The sequence below is a fragment of the Myodes glareolus genome, chromosome 11 (genome assembly GCF_982192425.1).
Source record: "Myodes glareolus chromosome 11, mMyoGla1.1, whole genome shotgun sequence".
Classification (NCBI taxonomy): domain Eukaryota; kingdom Metazoa; phylum Chordata; class Mammalia; order Rodentia; family Cricetidae; genus Myodes; species Myodes glareolus.
Window position 1 is genome coordinate 69,520,352 of NC_142036.1, and position 16,519 is coordinate 69,536,870.

The following is a 16,519-nucleotide window of genomic DNA, read 5'->3' on the forward strand; positions in this document are numbered from 1 at the left end:
ACTCACTTTGTAGACCAGGCTGGCCTTAAATACCCTTTACCTCCTGAGTGCTGGGATTAAAGGCATGTGACACCACACCCTGCAGAGGACAATTCTCAAGTCCCTAATTATTAACAGCGCTGTAGCATAAATTCTAATTGGTCTTAATAATAAAAACTTGGAATCAGCTATCGGGGATGAAAGCTGAAGGATCAGAGAAGCAGAGCGGCAGCCACGAGAGTTCTTACCTCTACCAGTGCTCAGACCAAAGGGGCGATGCTGTCCTCAGACCGCCTCCTCAGACTGACTGCACACACTGCTGCCCAGACTGACTGCCCCGAACTCCTGTCTTCTCCTGCCTTATATTCCTCTCTCTGCCCAGCTGTGTCTCTTCCTGTCTCTCCACCTCCCTAGTGCTGGGTTCACCTCTGTGTGAGCTCTGTTTCTCTTTTAGACTGGATCAATTTCATGTAGCCCAGGGTGGCCTTGAACTACCAGAGATCTGTCCGCCTCTGTCTCCCGAGTGCTGGGATCAAAGGTGTGCGCCACCACTGCTTGGCTTCTATGGCTAACTAGTGTGGCTAGCTCTGCACTCTGATCTTCATGCAAGCTTTATTTGTTAGAACATAAAAGATCACCACACTGTGCCGCACACATATAACTCCAGAGTTAGCATTCGTATCCAATGAGGTAATATATCACTTTATTAAGATCATGCATGTTCAGACAGACTGATATTTATGATGTATACTTTGCCTACCTCCTAAACAGATTCGAGACAATTTATAACCCAAGGTGGCAGTGTGATCATGAATAACTGACATGGCCTGGGTGCTGACTAATCAAAACGGATCAGTATCAGAAATGACCATTGTTGCCACTGTTACAGGCATAGAACTGAGTCTAGAGGCTGACATGAAAATTTCTAGATTCTTGTGCCTCTTTTCAAATGGGTTATATAAAGACATATGGATAGTTACAAGAAGAAAATAGTTTATTGAGAGAGAGTCACAGGATTGTAGAGGTGTGCCTGATCTCATAGCGGCCTGGCCCAAAGAAGCAAGAAGGGACAAAGAGTGGAGTGAGGTCCTCAGGCTCAAGGGACATGAACTGGTACCAACGTCTCCCAAGTTCCTGTACTGTGGGCTTCTCACTTTCCCCCATGGCAGAATAACGCTCAGCTAGAATAAGGGTTGTCGGTCTTTCTGCCTTTGCTGCTTCTCCTGTGTTAATCTCTGGAGTCTTCTGCACTAATCTGTATTCTGCCTCAGCACCAGTTCCCGCCAGACGAATGCCAGCTCTCTTAGATGTTAGGACATCTATAGCGTAGTGTCATTGTGGCTAACTCAGAGAAACACGTATCAACACAAGTGTTGTGAGAGTGCGCACGGGTGTGAGGGCACCTTCTGTACGTGTGTGCTGTGTGGCGTGTGTGTGAAGGTCCAAAGGCAGAAGGGACTAATGGCTGTCTGTGGTGCCTATTAGCATACCTAAGCACATGCTGGCCCCCAGCTGCCTCAGCATCACAAGTACTGGCTCTTCTCAGCTCTTCTTCTAGCCTCCTACCCTAAACTTGTCCAGCTCACGGGCTTCCTCCCCCAAGCTACTCTTTCTCCTTACAACCCTGCTATTTCAGCTACGCTGCCTTTGTCTTCCTCTCTCAGTTTCTCTCCTTCCCCCTCTCTCTAACTGTCTCCCCAATGCTTCTGCTTCTCTCTTGGCCATGTCTAGTCTGCTGGCCATGTTCAGTCTACTCTTTTTCTCTGCCCTGGATTCTTCCAGATGTCTCTGGCTGTTCTCTCTCCCATATCTACAATACAAATCTTCCCCTTAACTGTATCATGGAGAAGTCATGTCATCAGTTTATACAGAGTGCACGTGTGTGTGGATGTGTGTCATGTCTGTATGTGGAGCCCAAAGGTCAACAATGGGTGTCTTACTTTTTTTTTTTTCAAACAGGGTTTCTCTGTGTAACTCTGGTTGTCCTAGAACTTGCTCTGTAGAGCTGGTTGGCCTCGAACTCAGAGATCTGCCTGCCTGCCTTGCCTCCCCAGTGCTGCGATTAAAGGCATGAGCTACTAATGCCCATCTTGCCACCTTATCTTTTAAGACACGATCTTTCACTGAACCCGGTTCTCATTGATGATCTAGACTAGCTAGCCAGTGAGTTCTGAGAGCTGCTTGTGCACACTCCTCCAGTGCTAGGACTACAGACATGATGATGTGACTTCTCCTCTGCTTCCTAGCTGCCTTAGGGGAATAGTCTCCTCTACCACACACTTCTGCCTCAATGATAATTCTTTCTTGTCTCAAGCTCAAAACGATGGAACCATCTGCCCATGGATTGAAACCGGTGAGACCATGAGTTGAAAGAAACATTATTTATTACCATCACCATTGTTATTTTGGCTTAAATTACTTTTCTAGGCACTTTGCCACAGTGTAGAAAACTTGAGGAACACACATCAGCAAGGGATTAATGCTGTGGATTATGTCATTGTTAATAAAAAAAAAACTGGTTGGCCAATAGCAGGGCAAGAAGAGATTGGGTGAGACAACCTGGTGCAGTGAGAGAAGGTCAGAGTCAGGGGAATCAGGAGAGATGCCAGCCAGTCGCCAAGCAAGCAGGATGTACAGAAAATAAGGTAACAAGCTACGAGCCTTGTGGCAGAATCTAGATGAATAGAAATGGGTTATTTTAAATATAAGAACTAGTTAGTAATACTCCTGAGCTATCGGCCAAGCTTTTATAAGTAATATAAGCCTCTGAGTGGTTATTTGGGTATGGGCAGGACAGGAAACATTTGTTTGCAGGTTAATATTGCAGCATGAATGGATTCTTGTGAGGATAGGTTGTTATAAAAAGGGTAAGCCTGATGTTGTGTGACTCTTCTTGTGTAGATGTGATCAAAGGCCTATTCATTCCAGACAGGGCACCAGCTATGGACCAAAGGCATGATCCTACTAAAGCTCAACTTTGTGCAGCCATGGGTTTACTGGGTTTCTTACGGGAGTATGGGTGAGCTGTTACTTACAAGAGCATGCATGACTCACAGGCAGCTGTATCACTGAAAAATCCATCCCAGCACGGGTGATGACTCATGAGAGCTGTGTCCCTGGAGCGCCTTTCAGGATGTCAAGGTGACTTGGTGTGGTGGTTTGAGTGTGATTGATACCCATAGACTCATAAGGAGTGGCACTATTAGGAGGTGTGGCTTTCTTGCAATAGGTATGGTTTTGTTGGAGGAAGTGTGTCACTGTGGGGTGCCAGGAGCCATGTGACTTCTTTGGGGGACAAGGCCTGAGAGTGTCATGAACAAATTGTGCCAAGGCCCTAGAGAATTTGACTCATTTTGGAAAGGCCGATGGCTAGTTCGCTGCATAATTCTGGGCATGACCCCAGGAGCTATGTGCTACCTGCCCTCCTTGCCTTTTTTTTTTTTTAATACAAACCATATTGCTGGTTGCCTTGAGTTTCACTTTTTCAGAGCTATAGATAAAATAGTTATCACAAAAGGAAAACTGTTGACTCTCTGGGTGAGCCAGAAGGGATGTTGTTAAAAATATACACTGGATCTATTCCAACCTCTAAAGCCTTTGGTGTTTCAGGTGTGACCATGAATTCAGGCTTCTCAAGGACAGGGTGTTACCTTTCCAATGCACCCTGTGACTAGGCTGAAAGAGTTGCAGTAGGCCATGACATTTCAAATTTGCATAACCGTTCTGGAGAAAATGATTTTAACCACAAGAGTCTAGGAGAAAAGTTAATAAATAGGTGATATCAGGAGTTAGCAGGAACAGTCTTGGAACAGGGAATGAAGCAGAATCATAGAAACCCACAATGCCCTCATTTCTAACAGCTGTGCAAAGACTCTAGGAAATTGAAAGGAAGGGAACATGAGAAAAAGGGATAAACAGTGTCAACTATTGAGAGTAAGTTTTTAAGTTATGTTGCTTACAGGATGATAGGAAAAAAAACCTAGCATATCCCCCATGGGAGATAGAGTAGTATAGAATGAAGAATGGATTGATTCAGCCGTGGCTGGTGAGTTGATTGTGAGAACTTAGATTTTACCAGAAGTAAACATTAACCTAGAGGCAAAACTCTCTTTGACTTTGCACGACGCTGTCACCGCAATGCTGCTAACTGGGCACACTGTCCTACCTGTAGGTGTGTCCAGTCAGAAAACTTCCTTGGCCGCTCACAGCATGGATTATGCTTCTAATATTAGAGTTATGAGTCAAGCAGGTAATGGCTACTAGTGGGAAAGTTGGAGAAAGGAAGATAAATGAGGTAAAGGAACAAACTGGTAATTATTGTAATCATTTATGGAAACATAAGGAAATAAGTTTGATTGTAAAACTGTTCATGCAAACCACCGAAACTGTATCAATCAAAACAGCCTATCTGGGGCACTTGTTTGAACAGGTGCTCATAGTTTCTTCACTGCGCCGACTTTACACATCCGCCATCTTTACACATCCATCCCAGGTCGTCGGTTCCCTAAGGTGAGGATGGAGTTGAGGTCTCATATATGTTTAAGCCTCGCCCAGTGTCTCAGTTCACTTCCCATTGCCCGCCTGTCAATATGTAGGACTCTCAGTTCCAGCACCATGTCTGCCTGCGTCCTGCCATGTCCTACTGTGCTGATACTGGACTAAACCCCTGAAACTGTTACCCACCCCATTAAATGCTTTCCTTTATTAGAGTTGCCATGGTCATGGTATCTCTTCACAGCAATAGAAACCCCCACTAAGACACTTGGCGAGTTGGGGAGTCTCCTTTGCCCCCAGCAGTCTGTATTACTTACATCGCCTTGCGAAGGAGAGCCTTGGTGATTCGGGTTTCAGGAACTTCTGGGACTTGTGAATTGTTTCTCAAGTCTCCAGGATCCTCCTTTTAGGATGGGATGTTTCAAGGTGGAACTTCATGAGCTGTAAGGAGCCCCTCTCCGTGATGGTTTAGACTGGGAGATCTTGCTGTTAATTCTTGGCTCTTGGGTTTCTCTGGTTCCCTGTTTCATCATCTCTTCTGCATATGGTCATTTCCCTTCCTTCTTTTATGCCATGTTGTACTCTGGGCAAGAGGTGGCTTCATCAGAGGTTGAATGGCTAGGGCTACCCAATCTTAGACTTGCAGTCTCCAGAACTCTGAACTAAATAAACCTCATTTCTTGGTTTAATACCCAGCCTTAAACAATACGCAGATAGTACCTAATACAACCATTCTCCAAACTTCCTGTCATGACCCTTAGAATTCTTAGCTTTTTTTCATTTTGACAAAAATGTTATGAAAGATGAGAGGAAGCTTTTCACTCCCACACTTAGTCAATCCATGCCCCCTCACTCAAAGGAAGTCATTACCGTCAAGAAAATGTCTTGTTTCTGGCTGTACGCCTTTAATTCCAGGATTCAGGAGGCAGAGCCAGGTCGATCTCTGAGTTTGAGGCCAGTCTGGTCTATACAGTGAGTTCCAAGACAGCCAGGCCTGTTCACAGAGAAAATTCTGTCAAAAAGAAAGAAAGAAAGAAAGAAAGAAAGGAAGGAAGAAGTGTGTTGTGATAGTTGCCTTGGACCGAGAATGATTTCCAGGAAGAAAAACCAAAGCTTGGGAAATAGATGTTGGGAAGGCAAAAGCCAACAAACAAACAAACAAACAATGTCTTCTTCATGATTTAGATGACTGTGGATAAGGGTATTTTTCTCAGAAATTGAATTGAATTGAATTGAATTTCTCAGAAATTGAATATGCTCAGGAATTGAGGAATAGCTAGAATCCCAGAACTTTGTTGAGCATTATCCAGAAGGAGGAATTTGAACATGCAGACATTTGTCATTGGTCATTTTAACCATTAAAAGAATTCCCTGTAAAGCATTTATTTGGGTATCCAACTACTGTTTGTGGTAGCTTATTGAGTGCCAGGCATTGGCCAAGATGCTGGAGAGGGAAGAGTGAAAGCATTGTTCCAGGAGGTTTCTGGAAGTAGTCTGGGACTGTTTTGAGTCACTTGTCATGAAGTGCACAAATTTCGGCACACAGTTCAAAATGTGTCGGTGGCCAACTCTGAGAGTTTCCCACAGAAAACAAACAGGAATTCAGTAACTTTGTTACTAGGGAATTCAGGGTTCCCTTTCATGGGTTCTTAGTCTCATTAATAAAAGAATATAAGCGCTGACTCAAAAGGAAGCTTGAGGAATATCTCATTAGAATTTGAGAGAAAAACAACAGGGCAAGCAAACTGTAAGTTCTGCCAGTTGCCAGGAGGAGAAAGATGGATAAAAGGAAGAGAGGAAGGCAGGCCTTCTAAGTTAGGGTCCAAGAAAGCGGGCAGGTTCAGCACTGGAGGTTAGCAAAGGCTTGCCTGATGGAAGAAGGTGCTTTAAAACAAAAACAAACAAATGAAGATACCCCCGAAGGTCATGGAAAGAGACAGTTATTTAAGAAAGCGGAAGCACACCTGGGAGCAAGTGGGTGAGTGGGCAGGGAAAGCGTGTGCTCTAAAAGCCGTAGCTTGCACCTTGCACCTTTTCCAGAGTGTGAACTGCTCAGGCCTCGCTCACGCATGCTCTGCTCATTACATGAAGCCCTGGCGAGGAAGGGCTTCCAGTCTCTCTGCCAACTACTTTCTTTTGTATGTTAATCTTGATGTGTCATTCCCAGTCTCTGCTCTCCCGGCCACAACTCCACCCGAATAAAAATAAAACCTTAAAATCAGTCAGGAGAGAGAGAGAGAGAGAGAGAGAGAGAGAGAGAGAAAACTATTCAGGAAAATTCCCTACCGCCAGACTGGTTTCTGTTCTGCCCCGATTGGTCATGCATCTCTAGCAGAAGATTCTAATGAATTCCACAGGTGTGCTTGCATCATAACAGACTGTTTCCTGGAGAGAATGCTTGGCTTCCATGCCAGCAGCGCTCCGGAGTTCATAGGTCCTCACCAGAGCACTGGAACCTCACTAAACCCGGAACCTCTTACCAGCCACCTGGAATAGATCAGTTGGTAAGCGGAATACCATCAATGAAGTGGAATTCAGACAGTTTTGGTGTTCCTAGTTCTGAACAAGAGGCAAGTTTCAGTTGCTCTCAAATCTTAGAGATTAATCAAGTGGCGAGAAAGCCTTATGCTGCTCCTTCTTCCACAGCTGCCCCGAGCAGTGCCATTGTAAAAAGAGGTTCCCTGACTAGGTCAGCTCCAGTTTCAGCATTACCATCTATTGACAGGTAGTTAAGAGGGAATATCTCCCAGAAAAGGAATTTAAATTCTTTTTATTCTCAAAAGATTGCTTGTAGGAGTAATGACTTTTGTTTAATTCCACTTTGTGAGACTTACACTTAAATGTATAGGATGAAGCTCATCTTAGTCAAGTCCAAAATATTAATTAAAATATTTGTTTTTATCTATCTATCTATCTATCTATCTATCTATCTATCTATCTATCTATCTATCTATTTTTGAGACAGAGTTTCACCATGTAATTCTGACTGGCCTAGAACTTTCTATATAGACCAGGCTGACATTGAACTCACAGAAACTGGCCTACCTCTGCCTCCTGCTGGGATTCAATGAATGTGTCTCTATACCCAGCTATTTTTAATTTTTAGTTTGTGTGTCTCATAACAAGTATAATTACATCCTTTACATGTCCTTCCCCCAATTCCTCCTATGTCCCCCCATCCCTCTCTCAAATTCATGATCTCTTCTATTTTTGTTATATACATTTCAATATATAAATAGGCAGAGTTGACATTTAGGTAAGAAACGCACCTTTAAGACGTTCTTTGTTAGAGGTACACATGAAATTCACTCACGGTGTACTTTTCATAATTGCTGCCATTTAGATTACTAACCTCAGGGCTGGAAGGATGCTCAGTAGGAAGATGTTTACTATGCTAGCTTGACCACCTGCGTTTGCATTTGAAGCATCTACTTAGAAGTTAGATGTGGCAGTGGGCTGCCTATAACCCCAGGGCTGGTGTGTGTGTGTGTGTGTGTGTGTGTGTGTGTGTGTGTAAGACAGGCAGACCCCAGGGGACCCTAGCCAGCTAGTGTAGATGAAACAATGAGCATGCTACATGCATAGACATTTGTACACATACATGCACACACAGAGATATACATACACAGACACAGACACATATACAAACACACACATAGACATTTGTATACATACACACACACAGAGGCATGCATATACAGACACAGACACATATACAAACACACACATAGACATTTGTATACATACACACACAGAGACATGCATATACAGACACAGACACATATACAAACACACACATAGGCCTGTGTGCACAGACCCACACAGAGGCATGTGTACACACAGAGAGAAGCATGTGTACACACACAGAGAAACATGTTTATACACACAAAGGCAGGTTTTCACAACACAAATTATTAATTAGGTATAGTCTGGTCACATTTTCCCTGTTTTTGTCTGTATAGCTTTTACCTGGCAAAATAAAAATTTCAGTCCAGACCTTATTTCTGAATTTATTAGGCAAAAGTCTCCTTTCTTCCAGTTGGCTTTTCCCATGGTAACCACATTTGGGTTTTTGTCAGCATGCTATAAGAGCCACACTTCCATTATTTTTATTCTGGGATATGCATTTGTGTAGATTGCAGCAGAGTCTGGCCATGTAGCCCAGGCTAGCCTCAAACTCTTGATTGTCCTGCCTTAGTCTTGTTAGTCTCCTGAGCACTGGGATTACAGGTGTGTACCATCATGCTTTGCTGTCTCGATGGCGTGGGTCCCTCTTTGCAGTTATTTGTGGTGTGCCTTCAAGGACCCTACGGTGAATGGATGGTGTGCACTGAAGCTTTCTGAGAGCTTGAATTGTTACTTGGATTAAGCCCTCTATCATAGTGCACGTGACCTGTCTCTCCCTCCAGCCTCTCGTTCAGTGTTGGTCCTAGCATCTTGGAGCCAGCTCACTTCCCATCTAACCACGCTCTCCTCTCTGGCCCACGTTCACACGCCCTTTCCCATTTCTGCACGACTTCCTTAATTGACTCCTCTTCGCTCTTGACCTCCCTGGTCTGAGTACGGACCTTTTCAGTGTGCTCAGCGAACTATCTGGTATTCCTTACCATTCCTTACCACGTTCTTTGCTGTAATCAGAGCCTGACAGTGTAATGTTTAGATACATGCTGAACCAATGACAGAGTGAACAAGATACCCCAAAGTACCTTAGAGATAAGTCTTCTCTATAGCACATTTCCTTTGTCACAGTGAAGGAGACAGAAAAGACCAGCAATCTGATCTTGGAGATCATTTTCCCCAAATATAGATTAACTGGAGATAGGAGAGCCAGGCCTGGCCTTCTGGACAGTTGCCTTTACTTCCTCATTCCAGATTTCTAAAGCCTGGAAGGGAGATTTGTACCACACTCCCAGAGTCAGAAACAGTGCAAGCATTTCCTCTTGGGATTAAAGGCTTTGTGATTCTATACTTTTCTGATTTATGAATATCATCAATTAGACAGACCTATTTTGTCCGGGCTGAGGGGAGGTGCAGCAGGCCAGATCCTTTTCAGAAAGATTTATGGGTTTTCTTCTTCAGGTCAGTGAGGCAAACAAGGGAATGTTTGAAAGGGAGCGGTTGGCTGGAGGCTAGGTCATTTCTGCCTTTGTTGCTGGGAGACTGCGTAGGTATGGCCCTCTCTGCCTGAAGGAGAGTGCAGGAGGAGACTTATGCATCTTAAATAATTTGTTTCGAAGATTCTCATGCCTACTCACAACAACTTTTTGGTATGTGTGCATACAGGTACGTTCACATGTGCATGGGTTCACACGTGTGTGTATATATGTAGGCTCGCGGCTGACTCAGCAGTCCTTCTTGATTGCTCCCCACTGTATTCACTGAAGTCTTTTAGTTGAGCGCAGAGATACCCTGGCTAGCCAGCTTGTTCCAGGGACCCCTGTCTCTGCCTTCTAAGCACTGAAGTTGCGGGCAGGCTGCTAGGCTCACCTAGCATTTATGCGGGAACTCTGAATTCTGGCTCCCAGCAAGTGTCTTATCCACTAAGCCACATTGCTAGCCCCACAACAATTTATACATGCCCAGAGGTGACAAAAGGTTGTATCCCAAATGAAATCCTCTTTTTTTCGGGGGCCTTTGAATTCTGTGCAGCGTCCAGGAGAGCTTTACTTCAACAGCTGGGCATCTTTGGGCTGCACCTGTTGTTGGGAACCCAAAGAATCTGTTTTGGAATAGTCGGAGATAATTCTTCCAGTGTTATGATAAGATTGTAGAGAAAAATTGCCAGGAAAATCCTTGTAGATTCTGATCTACAATAGCCTAGCTTTCTCCAGCCTTGCATCCACTACAAAAGTTCAAGGGCTTCAAGGTGCTGCTTAAGATTGGTTTTGGAGCCAGATGAAGGTAGGACGCTTCTTGAGTTGGTTCCCATTTGTACTTTCCTTTCAGCCAGCATTCAGATGGATGGAGCCTTGAATACCACAACATTAGGAATGGTGGACACAATGAATTTAAGATCCTCTCTCTCTCCCTCCCTTCCTCCCTCCCTCCCCCACTCTGTGTGTGTGTGTGTGTCTGTCTGTCTGTCTCTCTCCCCCCTCTCTGAACTGATTGACCTCAGATAAATAAATTAAAGGCAGCTGGATTTCCGTGGGTCTTTTGGAATAAATCTGTTGAGCAAGCAGAGGCAGTGGCTTTAGATGTGGGTCACTTGTTCCCCCTAAAAAATGGTCTTTTAGCTGGAAGGGATTATTTTAGGCTAGAATAAGGGATTTTTTTTGATTTGTTTGTTTATGAGGGGTAAAGAAGACTTTTCACAGAGAGGACTATGGGAGGCATCTCTTGAAGGCCACTAGACAGAGTTTTACAGGCTCCATGATTTTTATATGATGATTGTCTGCAAAAAAGGGAAACTGAGTCAATGGATTTTATGGGGGCTGTTCCTTAGCTGCCTTCTATTTTTAGAGTGAGTAAAGTTTGGCTAGACACTCGTTTTGAGATGGAAGTGTCTGTGATCTTAAGAGACTAAAGTCCCCTGGATGGAGTTTGAAGGGATAGGACATTCCCTTGTCTAAGTGAGAGCATCCATCTATTCCCAGAGGTCAGCATCCGGGTCTGGATCTTATCTTGTTCACCAACGTAACAGTCATCTGTGTATTGTAAGTCCTTCAACTCATTCTCTTTCCACTGCTCAGGCATCTCAGGTGTTAAGCCTGAGAATCAAGTTCACGACTGTCCAAATAAAGCAAGTTGTGCTTTGGGGTGCACCCAGGACTGGCCAGCTGGCTGTCTCACCTTTAGCTGGGATTTGAGAGAGCAGCCCTTTCTGGCCTCTTGAAGGCCCTTGTAGAGGAGAGATAAGGCGTCCACAGGGGTGAGAGAGCTGGGAAGGAGCAAGGGTAAGGAGATAGATCATGTGACTTGGTTGCAAGTGGTTCACACCACATCTAAGAAACCAGAACATATTCCAAACTACAAATACTTATTTTGCAAGGACTTAACATAGGAAGAACAGGGGCTTATTCTTTAGCTAGGATTTAACACAGTACAAACAGGAACTTCTTAATTATAAATAGAAATCTTAACTTGCAATTCTTAATGTAGGACGAAGAGGAACTTATTCTTAACCACCTTAAACTGCAAATAGAACCCTTAATTGGAAGGGTATAGTTTCCTGTATTGGTTTCCCATTAGCTTGCAAGGTACAGTGTTCCTATTTTGGTCTCACAGGATTGACAAAGTATGATTCTTTTGGATGTGGGCGGGGCCTCCAACCACATTTACAAGTCTCCCAGTGGTGCTTAGAGAAAAGTTTAGGGATACTATGGCAGTGGTTCACGCCTAAACCTCTGGGTCATGTCCCCTTGGAGAGGGGGGTCACATATCAGATATTTACATTACAATTCACGACAGTAGCAAAATTACAGTTATGAAGTAGCAATGAGATAATCTTATGGTTGGGGCTCAGCACAGCATGAGGAGCTGTATTGAAGGGTGGCAGCGTTAGGAAGGCTGAGAACCGCGGCCGAGGGTCCTGGAACTGCCATCCTGCCAGCAGTCCCGCAGCTTCTGTGTTGTTTTTACTCCAGCACAGTGACTGCGCCCTCATCTACTGCTATGTCAGCCGACAGTTGTGACTCCACAGTTACCCGCCTACTTCCCTGGCAGCAGCCTGGCCGCTCAGGCCGCAAGTTGGTGGGAATATCCTGCAGGCACTGGCTCTGTTGCTGCTGCTAAAGGTAGCTTTAAGGAAATCTCTCATTTTATTTACAGATAAGATGTGAGATTCAAAGGCTGGGGTGAAAACCTACTAGCTCAGAGAGGCTGAGTAGCAACAAGCTGACCTTCTCCTCTTGATGGTGTCTCCCATAAAGCATGTCCATCCACTCTGCCAAAATAAAAAATTTTGTGCCACTCAGAATCCCTCCCTACTACCTCCTGGGTCTCTCTAGCTCTCCCGGATGCCCTCTGATGGCCTATAATTACTTTCTGTCAACTAGTTGTTGCTAAGTCAGCCTCCTGACCCAAGGTTAATTTTATTTAACACAAATGCTAAATCGGGGTTCACAGTGTGATTGAATACCCCCAACACTTCTGCTCTTAGCTCCCTCCGCTCTTTCTCTCTTTGTGCCCTCCTAGGCCTGTACTTTGTGGAGTTTTTTTTGCCCCACCCTAGTATCTGCCTGCTAAGTAGCTTCCTTAAGTGGTTTAGGACCTGTGAAACCCTGTTCTCTGTTTCTCTTCCTCTCCCCCAGTGGAGCTGCCTGCCTTAGGCTTCCCTTCCCTCAGGTGGAATTCCTCCTGCAGCTTCTCTTTGCCTGAGCTCATCCGGGCTGCTCTCTGTTGGAGCTTATAGGAATTCTCTCCAGTGGAGTTTCATATTTTACCCCTTTCTCTCTTCCTCCACGAACTCAGATTTTATTACTATAAACAGCTTGGCCTTAGTCTAGATCAATGGCCAGAAATTGGCACACTTGATTTCCAAATTGTCACAAATAGTAACAAGTGCCACAACACAAGTGAATGATCCCAGAATCTCTTACATCCAACTTGCTCTGTTCTATTCTTCCTCTACTTCCCGCTCTATACATACCCCCGCCCCCCCAGACAGATACATCCCTGACTGTCCTGGAACTTACTCTGCAGACTTGATGGCCTTGAACTCATAGAAAGCTTCCTGCCTCTGCCTCCTGAGTGCTGGGATTAAAGGTATGCGACACCACTGCCTGGCTTTTAGGCTTTTAAAACTCTTTAATCTTTTACCAGGCAGTGGTGGTGCATGCCTTTAATCTCAGCACTCAGGAGGCAGAGGCAGGCAGATCTCTGTGAGCTCGAGGCCAGCCTGGTCTACAAGAGCTAGTTCTGATACAGGCTCCAAAGCTACAGAGAAACCCTGTCTTAAAAAAACAAAACAAAAACAACAACAAAAAGCCCTCTTTAACCTCTATGATCTTTTTGTGCTCTGCTCTCAAAATATCTCTTCAGATTGTGTTGGAAACTCTATCTCAGAAACTGTAAATTCACTGGATGTGGTTAAAAAAATCTGCAACAAAAATATGGCTTAAGACAGGCAGTAGTGTGGCATGTGCCTTTAATCCCAGCACTCAGGAGGCAGAGGCAGGTGGATCTCTGCAAATTTGAAGTCATCCTGGTCCACAGAACTAGTTCCAGGACAGCCAAGGCCACACAAAGAAAACCTGTCTTGAAAAAAAATGGCTTAAAACTTATAATAAAAAATCTGTGCATGGGTAACCTTAATTTGCAACAACATGTTATAGGTGATCGCACTCTTGTTTAGGAACATAGGTGTTTTTAAATAGCAACCATGTGGCTCTCTTCTGTCTTGCCTGATGGCCTTATTGAGATGGAAGCAGTCTCATTGCTGGCACTCATCTTTACTAAGGTTAAAGGGTGCATGTCATGTGATTTACCCAATTATGATTACCACATATTATCAACCAATTAAGGCAGCACCCATGTAACTCAGCCCTACTGAGCCCTCTGCTTCTCCTTTAGACTAAGGAAACAACATGGATTTTTGTAAGGGTTATAAAGGTCTACTCAGATGAACAAAAGCTGACATAGAGATTTGCACCGAATCACTTATGTGTTCAATACCAGACTTCTAGAAAACGTAGATAAGTAACAACATCCATTTGATTAAATAAGGTATATTCGATAAGTAAGACTTATAAATCTCTAAGGGTCACAGTAACATCTGTCTAGCTCCTTTGTTCTTACTCACTTTGTTAAGCTGTTTGGATAAACTAAGACATAAAAAAACCCCGTGATATCTACAATGGTGCACTATAAAAGGATCAGAAAAGTTCCCAGTCATCCTATGGGCTGTACTTATGGTTTAAAGTTTACTACATTTATGGTTTAACATTTTATTTTAGTGCTAAAGGATATTTAATTAAACCTTTAACTTCAATTTTTAAGGCTCAAACTGAACAGGGATAAAGCTATAAAATTTGACTCTTGTAAAAGTTACTAACTTGTAAACTGTTACATTAACTCATTTAGTGACAAACTTTATTTAGCTTCCTGTATGTACTTTCAAGGCTAAGCCTAAACTCGGGGATACTTAATAGATAGTTCCCAAACTCTGAATATGACATTTAAAATGTGTGAGAGTAAAGCTTCCCATAATATATATGCCGGATCCTACTGGGATCCTCAAGGTCTCCAAAGAAGACAGATGGGGCCTGATGAGGCCACCTGAATTGCGGCAACACTAACCACTGGACAAAACTGCCCCATACCTTGCCAAGCTGCGGATACTGTTGGGTCGACACTCTGCCTGGTCACAGTAAGGTCGGTCCCCCAGGTTTTTTTCTCCACAGAAGCATCTCTCAGACCAGGGTCTGGCAGCTGAAGGCCGATGCTGTTCTCACTGGCGGCTGAAGATGAAATGTTCCGTATGACGGTTAAAGATCTATGGCCACGGCTTCCACTGAAGCCATGGAGACCACGGCAGACTAGGGAAACCGTCTAGGTAGTAGGTAGTCTCTGCCATCTTAATGGAAACATAGGCCATTTGCATTATACCTCCTGCTATAGTCTATCCTTCTCAGACCTCCGATGACATTGACTGACACCTGAAGCTTCAACAGCAGCAAGCGTACCAGTTGCCTTCTCTTCTGATGTAAAATGCAGGCCTCGCTCTCCTAGAGCGACTAGGTCTCTGGCTGAGGAAGACAGTTTACCTGGCTACCAGACTCTGAAAGAAGATGAATTCAGGATGCTTTTAATTCAAAATCATTTTTGGGTTCCCAGGCTTTTACTATGACTCCAAGGCATGAGTCTACTGCCTTTTCTACAATGTGGATTTCAACACAGATTACAAACAGTGATAATGCTAAGTTTTATCTCTTTATACACTTAAAAAAAATTCTTGTAAGCTTCAGGGAATCGAACTGAATCCACCTCTCTCAGGTCAAATGGATTCCAGATAAGTACTCCTATGTTTTCCCAGCTGCCTGTTCTTGAGGGCAACAGTTCTTCCTCCCTCCTTTCCCCTCTCTCTCTCTCTCCCTCCCTCCCTCCTTCTCTCTCTCTGCCCTGGTCTCGGGACTAACTCCCCTCCTTCAACTACCAGTGCCTTGGACCTGGAAGTTTCAAATGTATACCCAAGATAAAAATTTTCCCCTAAACTCCTTCACTTTACTTTCTGTCTCTATCACATATCTGTTTCCAGCAGATTTCCAATCAACTAAAGATTGCAAACTTCTCCACACTCACCAGCCCCAGTGCTTCTGATGGAATTTCCAACCAGCCTGAGCCTCTTGCATCCTAGATGGCTCCAGAGCAGCTAGCCCCAGGTGGTCCAGCCTCACAGACTGCTCCTACAAAGAGCACTTCCTAGCCCCAGATGGTCCCTCAGAGCCTGGACAGCAAGCAAATCAGCCTGCACTCCTGCCTCTTTCTTTCCAGCCTTGGCCAGCATTCCAGTTGTTTTGGGTTCCCGACAGTGATGCCCCAATGCCAACAGAAAGTAATCCTAGAAAATATTACATCATCCCTTATCATTTATTATCAAGAGTTTCTATTGCTGTGGAGACACCATGGCCAGGCAACTCCTAAAAAGGAAAACATTGAATTGGGGCTGGATTACAGTCTCAGAGGATTGGTCCATTCCATGGTGGGAAGCATGATGGGTCGCAGGCAGCCATAGTGCTGGAAGAGGAGCTGAGAGTTCTGAATTGGCAGGCAGTAGGGAGAGAGAGCAACACTGGGCCTGGCTTGAGCATTGGAAACCAACCCCACCCTCAAAGCCCACCCCCAGTAACGCTCTTTTTCCAACGAGGCCACACCTCCTAATAGTGCCACTCCCTATGAGCCAATGGGGAGCATTTTCATTCACACCACCATAGGTCTTAAACCCAGGACAAATGGCTAACCGAGGCACCTATTTAATATACCCAAATGGACATGGCCACCAGGTTCTCCTAGCATCTCCCAGTCCCCGACCTGTTACAGGGTTTGGCTGACATATCCTGCCCCCTACCCTGAGCTTCTCAAGCCCAGATGCTGGCTGCCTTTCCCC

The 16,519-nt window shown here is 44.5% G+C and overlaps 1 long non-coding RNA gene across 3 annotated transcripts; it reads right to left on the bottom strand.

Annotated features, from left to right (window-relative positions):
• Nucleotides 1-741: 741 nt before the first annotated feature.
• On the bottom strand, nt 742-16,258 carry LOC125388002 (uncharacterized). 3 transcript variants are annotated; one of them, XR_015004467.2, is made up of 8 exons: nt 15,715-16,258; nt 14,736-14,873; nt 12,282-12,358; nt 11,266-11,353; nt 6,760-10,441; nt 5,344-5,467; nt 4,791-5,056; nt 742-4,483 (listed from the first exon to the last, which is right to left on the bottom strand). It is a non-coding gene; the product is annotated as an uncharacterized LOC125388002 (long non-coding RNA). The 3 variants fall into 3 exon arrangements; XR_015004466.2 differs by having other exon boundaries at nt 6,760-11,353; XR_015004468.2 differs by lacking the exon at nt 12,282-12,358 and having other exon boundaries at nt 6,760-11,353.
• Nucleotides 16,259-16,519: the final 261 nt, after the last annotated feature.